We start from the raw sequence: 7,083 nt of genomic DNA on the forward strand, positions 1-7,083 counted from the left end.
GCTTTTTGGGATTGGAGAAAAATCGGGAACTGCTACCGGCTGGTCAGAGCAGAACATTAATGCAACTGTCTACTGTCAGCAGTTGAGCCGTGTTCAAGAAAAACTCAAAACCCTGGAGCCAGCACTTCTCAATCGCTAAGGGGTTCTACCGTTATGGGACAACGCTAAGCCCCACATGATTAGAGTGACCCGGGACACCATCCTACGCCTTAAATGGGAAACACTATTGCAACCGCCATACTCCCTGGACAATGCACCGTCCAATTATCCCTGAACCATTTCTTGGACACTCACATTAGAGAACTAAAGTCCAACTCCGTAGTAAAGGTGCAAAATGCACTTGATACCTTCTTTCCTTCACGGCAAACCAAGTTCTACCGCGAAGGAATCCATGCCCATCCCGAACGTTTTCAGAAGGTCCGTTGATACTGATGGGTACTATTTTTGATCTTCCAGGTACGTCTTAGGCAGGGGTGTAGCCACGGGGCCAGGCTCCCCAAATGATTTCCTGCCCCCCCTAATGACCAGATGTTAAAACATCATCGTGAGATTACTTCGCTTCAGTCATTTAAAAATAACAATGTTTACATATAATTAATAATTTACGGTAAAATAGTATGGAAAAATAGTATTTTACCATACCGATCACAAAATAGTATGGTATTTCTCCCTTATAGCGATCCGAAAATAGTATGGTATACTTTTTGTGACAGTAGATTACACAATTTACGGCGATTTGTATTTGACAGTTTGCAGACAAACGTTTTGACAAGGTACTATAAATTCTATGAAATGAAATCTTTGAGTTTAACGTCCCACGCCTATGCCGGTTAGGCCAAAGGAGTCGGTGATTATGAGAAATGAATGAAATGGTGGAATGAAGAAAGTGGGAGGAAACGGAACCCCGAGAAAACCCATGAGCACGGTTGTTTGTCCACCACAAAGTCCACACGGCGCGAGCTGGGATCGAACCAGAGACCCCAAGCACCGGAGGTGAACGCTCTACCACTGAGCCACCGCGCCCCCCACTATAAATTCTATCATAAAACAATGGTACTATACTAAATCGTAAGTACATTATATTATTTATATGCTGTAATTAGTGTTTCAAGAAAACTTTTTATCAGATGGAAAATTTGGTGAAAAGCAACGTTTTTATTCAGTTTTTCAGTTTGGATTTCATTCGCTTTTTAAAATGCTATTTCGTGTAAAACAGGAAGTGAGATATAGCTGTTAATAAAATAATTATGTCTTTTTAGTCACGAATAATAAATAAACATTTTTTCAGAAAATCTTAAAATAAATTAAGTGCAATTTCAAAGAAAATCAGTCTTATGTATAAAAGTAACGAAGAAAGTTCTGTCGCTTTTTGCGTAGGTCTGCGATAGTTGGCCCTAACTGGCGGCCGGGTTTCGTCTAGTCGAAACATATATCTCGCGTCGGGGTGTTGAAGTACCACCGCGTAGAAACGACCAGCGAGAACTTCGTCTTGGTCCGCACTTCTCAGATTCTTCGCGGAGAATCGTAAAGGGACCAACACGAACTGTCGCCAGTCATGTGCATGCGGTTATTATTATATATTATTTTTTGCTGACGAATTGTTCCTAAAGTGAGCTCCGAGGGTCAAGAATAACCTCTGCCTCAACATCATGACGTGAAAAATCTTGAGATAAGTGCGATAATTGTATGAATTTAGATGACAACTGTCGTCGATCATTAGAAAGTGAGTATGCGAGAACTATGAAATAAAGTAGACACGCGTCATTTTGTTACAAAATTACATGGCGAACACATTTTATCTAATTCCAAACAGTTATCGTCGAATATACACGGTTAAAGGAGCACTGTGATTGACCAAATTAAAAAGATCTTAACGATTTATCCCTTTACAAGCAACGTTTCCTTCATCGCCATCGTAGCGAAGTAGGAAGAACACTTGCCTAGTAATCATAAGGTTGGTGGTTTGAGTCCCCTTCGGGGTAATTTTTTGGTACTTTTTAAAAGTGTTTTTTAGACTCACCTTAATGTAACTAAATCACACATATAGCCGATTTAACATTTTGGGGGAGTAATTTTGTGGTTCATTGGCGTTTTGTCGCATCTCTGCCGCTGGTGGCATAATTTTCAAAACGGTAGAGGGGCCACCGGGGATCGTCGCTGCGGCGCCGCCAATGTTTGGCGTGATGTCGCTAATTGCCCATTTGTGGTCCACCGACGCTTACGGCATGGGGACAATTCAGTGTGAGTGGCGAAACCATTCAGCAGCACCTTCAACTGAGGAAACACTAGACGTTGGGTCCCACATAACTTGATTCCGGATCAAAAGGCAACGCAAGCAGACACCTGTGTTTCTTTGCTGTCTCGTCTGAGGAAGGAGCCATTTCTGGACAAGGTGTTGTCATGTGATGAGAAATGGGTCTTGTACGAAGTTCCACGGCGCCGTCATAATTGGTTAGCATCCCATGAACGGTTCCAAGACAGCCGAAACCAGTACTACACCAGAAGAAAGTCCTCCTGTGTGTTGATGAACTGCTCGTGGTATCGTGCATCGGGAACTGCTACCAGCTGGTCATCGCATCAATCCAACTGTGTACTGTCAGCAGTTGAGCCGTGTTCAAGAGAAACTCAAAACTCCCAAAGGGGTCCTTATGTTACAGGACAACGCTAAGCCCCTCGTGGCTAAGATGACCCGGGACACCATTTTACGCCTTGGATAGGAAACACTATTGCATCCGCCATACTCCCTGGACATTGCACCGTCCGATTATCATCTGTTCCCTTCCTTGGACAATCACTTTAAAGGATGCCAGCTCAAATCCCAAGTAGAGGTGCAAAATGCACTTGATAACTTCTTCACTTCACGGAACACCAACCTCTACCGCGATGGAATAAATGGCCTTCCAGAACGTTTGCAGAAGGTTGTCGATCTATTCTTGATCTTCCAGATACGTGTTAGGTGACATAAGAATGTCCGGAGGTGGTGAGTGAGAAAGCGATAGAACTTTCTTGTTTACCTATATAGATCGGTTCTGTGTATTGAAATAGTTATGCACAAAGGTATAATGTTTGGTCGGGGGCAGTAGTTCTTGGTTAAACATAATACAAACTATCTGTAATATAATTTATAAAATTATTATTATTATTAATAATAATAATAATAAGCTAAAACAGTGTTTTTAGTTTTCCGGAAGGAAACCAAAATTTTCCAGTTTTTTTCAGGCTTCAAGAACACTAGCTGTAACACATTTTTTTTTAGATTGTAGCTGCCCCCCTTCAAAAACGACGGGCCCCTCCTACAGAAACCTGCTGGCTACAGCCCTGGTCTTAGGTGACATATCGATGTTCTAAGGTGATAGGTCAAAAAGCGACAGAACTTTCTTCGTTAATTTTATACATACTATGTAAAACTACTGTATAAGTTCTAGTATCTCGAGTTCGGGAAGTCGGAATGTCAAAATTCCTTAAGATTTGTGTACCTCGTGCTCTACTTTACAAAATATATAAAAATCAGGTGGGGTCCAGTTTGCTTCCCTGCAACCGAAAAGTACCTTGGAAGTGTCATCAAAGAAGTAACTAAAAAAAAAGTGCAAATGATCCCAGGTCAGTATTTGTAACACACAAGTTCACATCAGTACTTACGGAGTTCTAAACCGTAAGAAAGTGGGAGGAAACGAGAGCAAATAAAAAAAAAGTTGAAACACAGACATAAATCAATACAATTGTCTCGATCGATAGATGCTTTCACAATTGTTAAAAGGTGTAATTAAAAACATTGGTTTCGGTTTTGAAAAACGAATTTGCGGTATCGGTTTTGAAAACCGCATTTGCGGTTTCGGTTTTGAAAACCGCTTTTGCGGTTTCGGTTTTCAGAAAACCGAAAACCGCAAATGTCACAAAAATTCAACAGCACTAGTTTAAACTTCATCTAGGTTCTAAATTTGATCGAGATCGGTCCAATGGTTCAAGAGTTATTAAGTTTTATTTATTGCAGCTTTGAAAAATTCAAGATAGCTAATAAAACACGAACTGACTAAAGCAGTATATATAATCTTAAAAATATATATATACTGCTGTAGTCAGTTGGAGTTTTATTATATATATATATAATTTTGACGGTGAAATGAAAAAAATCTCAGGGCCGAACCTCATCTATGTTAAAAATTTGATCGAGATTGCTCGGTTGGTTCAAGAGTTATTTAGTTTTATTCATTTTCATATATTTCCCCTCCCCTAAGATCTACTGTCAAAGTGAAATGACAAAAAAAAAAAAACTTCCAGGTTCGAAAGTCATCTATGTTGTAAACTTGATTAAGATCCATTGGGTGGTTCAAGTTATTTACTCACGAGTATGACCACTTTTATCTTATATATATATATATATATATATATATATATATATATATATATATTAATTTTAGTATATATTCTCCTCCTCCACTATGTTGCTCCGTCAATGTGAAATAATAAACATCCCAAGCCCGAATCTTACCTATATTGAAACTTTGATTGATTGATTGATTGATTCGGTGGTTTGGTTCAAGAATTAAGTTTATTTGTTTATAATTCTCCCTCCTCCCTAAGTTCTACCGTAAAAGTGTATATCTAATAACACTCCCAGGCCAGAACCATATCTACCTCAAAAATTTGATCGAGATCGGTCGGTCGGTTCAAGAGATTAAGTCACTTTCAATTTTATAATATCTAATCTAATCTATTATAAATAAAATAAAGAATTTGTTTATATGTTTGTGTGCGGCCCGGGGACCAGACGAGTGAACCGAGAGTTACCGAAATTTGGTCACGGGTATTTTGGTCCAGGCCCCAAATCAAGACGAAGCGTCTTTTTCTTTCAAATTTCGAACCAGGGGGGTCTAATGGGGTGGCGTTTATCAGGACCGGCCTGGGGACCAGACAAATTGACCGAAAGTTACCAAATTTTGGTCACAGATACCTTGGTCTAGACTCTAGACCAAGGCGAAGCGTTTTTTCAGAATTCGAACCTGGGGGTCTCAGGAGGGGGAATACCGATACATGTAAAAGTATTTTGACCGATATTAGTGTCGAATTCATAGTTTTCGCGGTCGCTGAGATCAATGGTGAAACTCAGATCGCCTTCACTTCCAAATTCACCCTATTCGGCTGTGGGCCGGGGGTTCCGAGACATGTAAAAGTAATCCAAAATGACCGACATTTGTGTCAAATCCATAGTTTTCACGGTCGCTGGGATCAATGGTGGACACTTCCATTAGCGGTGACATGTTAAATTCAGCCATCATTGCATGCGGGCTGGGGGCCAGCGGGGGGATACCGAGACATGTAGAAATAGTCCAAAATGACCAATATTAGTGTCAAATCCATGGTTTTCGCGATCGCTGAAATGAATAGTAATACTCCCATAGGCGTTGACTTCCAAATACAGCCCCCATGCGAAGAATGGGTATATTCAGCTAATAGATAAATAATGTGTGTGTGCGGCCTGGGGACCAGACGAGTGGGCCGAGAGTTATTAAATTTTAGTCACGAGTACCTTGGTTCAGGCCGAAGATAAAGACGAAGAGTTTCTTTCAAAATTCGAACCAGGAGGGTCTCAGGGATGCGTTTACCGGTACATGTAAATGTAGTAGAAAGTGACCGATATTAGTGCCAAATTAATAGTTTTCGCCGTCACTGAGATCAATGGTGAACGTCCGACTGCATTAACTTCCAAACTCACCCAATTCGGATGCGGGCCGTGGGTCACCGGGGGACGGGGGAATACCGAGACATGTAAAAACAATCCAAAATGACCGCTCAGAGTGTCAAAACCATAGTTTTCGCGCTCGCTGAGATCAATGGTGACACTTCCATTAGCGATTAATTTCAAATTCAGCTACCATTGCAAGTGGGCTATGATTCAGCGGTGGGGCGGGGCGATACCAAGACATGTAAAAGTAATCCACAATGACCGATATTAGTTTCAAAACAATTAGTAAAACAAGACTTTTTTTCTTTTGTTGTTTAGTTTGTTCACATAGATATTTTACCTGACCCGTGCAAACAATTCTGCTAGTTTATTATAAAACGTGATCCGATTGTTACAATAAAAAGAAAGAAAGATAACGCAACTTTTAGCTACTGCTACAAATGTTTGTACTTTTCATGCTTCTAAGAAACCTCTTGTAAGCATAGTTATGTCTTTCCTTAGCGTTTTCAGCAACCTCATCGATGATGTGAGAGGGCTAATAGCCTGGCCAGTAACGTTCCCCTACTACGCCCGCAAATCAATCAATGATGGAAGAATTATGAAGTGGATCCGGGACCAGTTGCATGATGATGTAAGGAAGTCAGACCTCTTACACTTTTGTATTTGAAATGTTTTCTATTGAAGCTTTCAATTGTATACATTAGAATCATGAGGGAGTCATGAAAGATGTAAGTTTCAACGGCTCCTTCAGCAGTATTCTACTTGTCTCACTTGGCTGTAAACTCATAATCAACATTTCTGTCAGTAACGATATCTAATAGCTTTAACCACAGATTTAATGTCCTCACCTGGTCTGGTAACAATTGCCTACAGCACTAAGTAGGTGTGGGACCACTGACTTTATATAGTCCGCAGAAATGGCTAGGATTTAAAAATAATCATCTTGAAAAAACTTACGCACTTAATAAAATGATTCTACTTTAATTATTCCTACAGGACTCGATGGCCATGTTTCTTTTTCCTGACTTTCTGGCTTGTAGAAACGCTGTTGCTACTCACAGGAAGGGTTCGTGGATTTGATAATACATAACGTGACACAGTTTATGTTTCAGAAACAGCACCTTGGCTAAAAACAGTTTCGCCTTTCGTATGTGATACCAAGTTTGACTTAAGACATCCCTATGTACTTACCTAAAACAATCCAAATAAGGATGGAAAAAGTCAAAAAAATATGAACAAAACCTTGCCCAAAGTAAATATTTGAAAACTATATACTTGAGATTTAACATAATTCATTTTACAAAATTAATATTTTCGACTAAATTTAAATACATTTCGTTCGATTGTGGTGCCACCTTGCGTATCTAATAAATATAAATCAATACTAATTACATCCATAT

The sequence above is a fragment of the Thermobia domestica genome, chromosome 6, assembly GCF_964235325.1.
Source record: "Thermobia domestica chromosome 6, izTheDome1.hap1.1, whole genome shotgun sequence".
NCBI lineage: Eukaryota > Metazoa > Arthropoda > Insecta > Zygentoma > Lepismatidae > Thermobia > Thermobia domestica.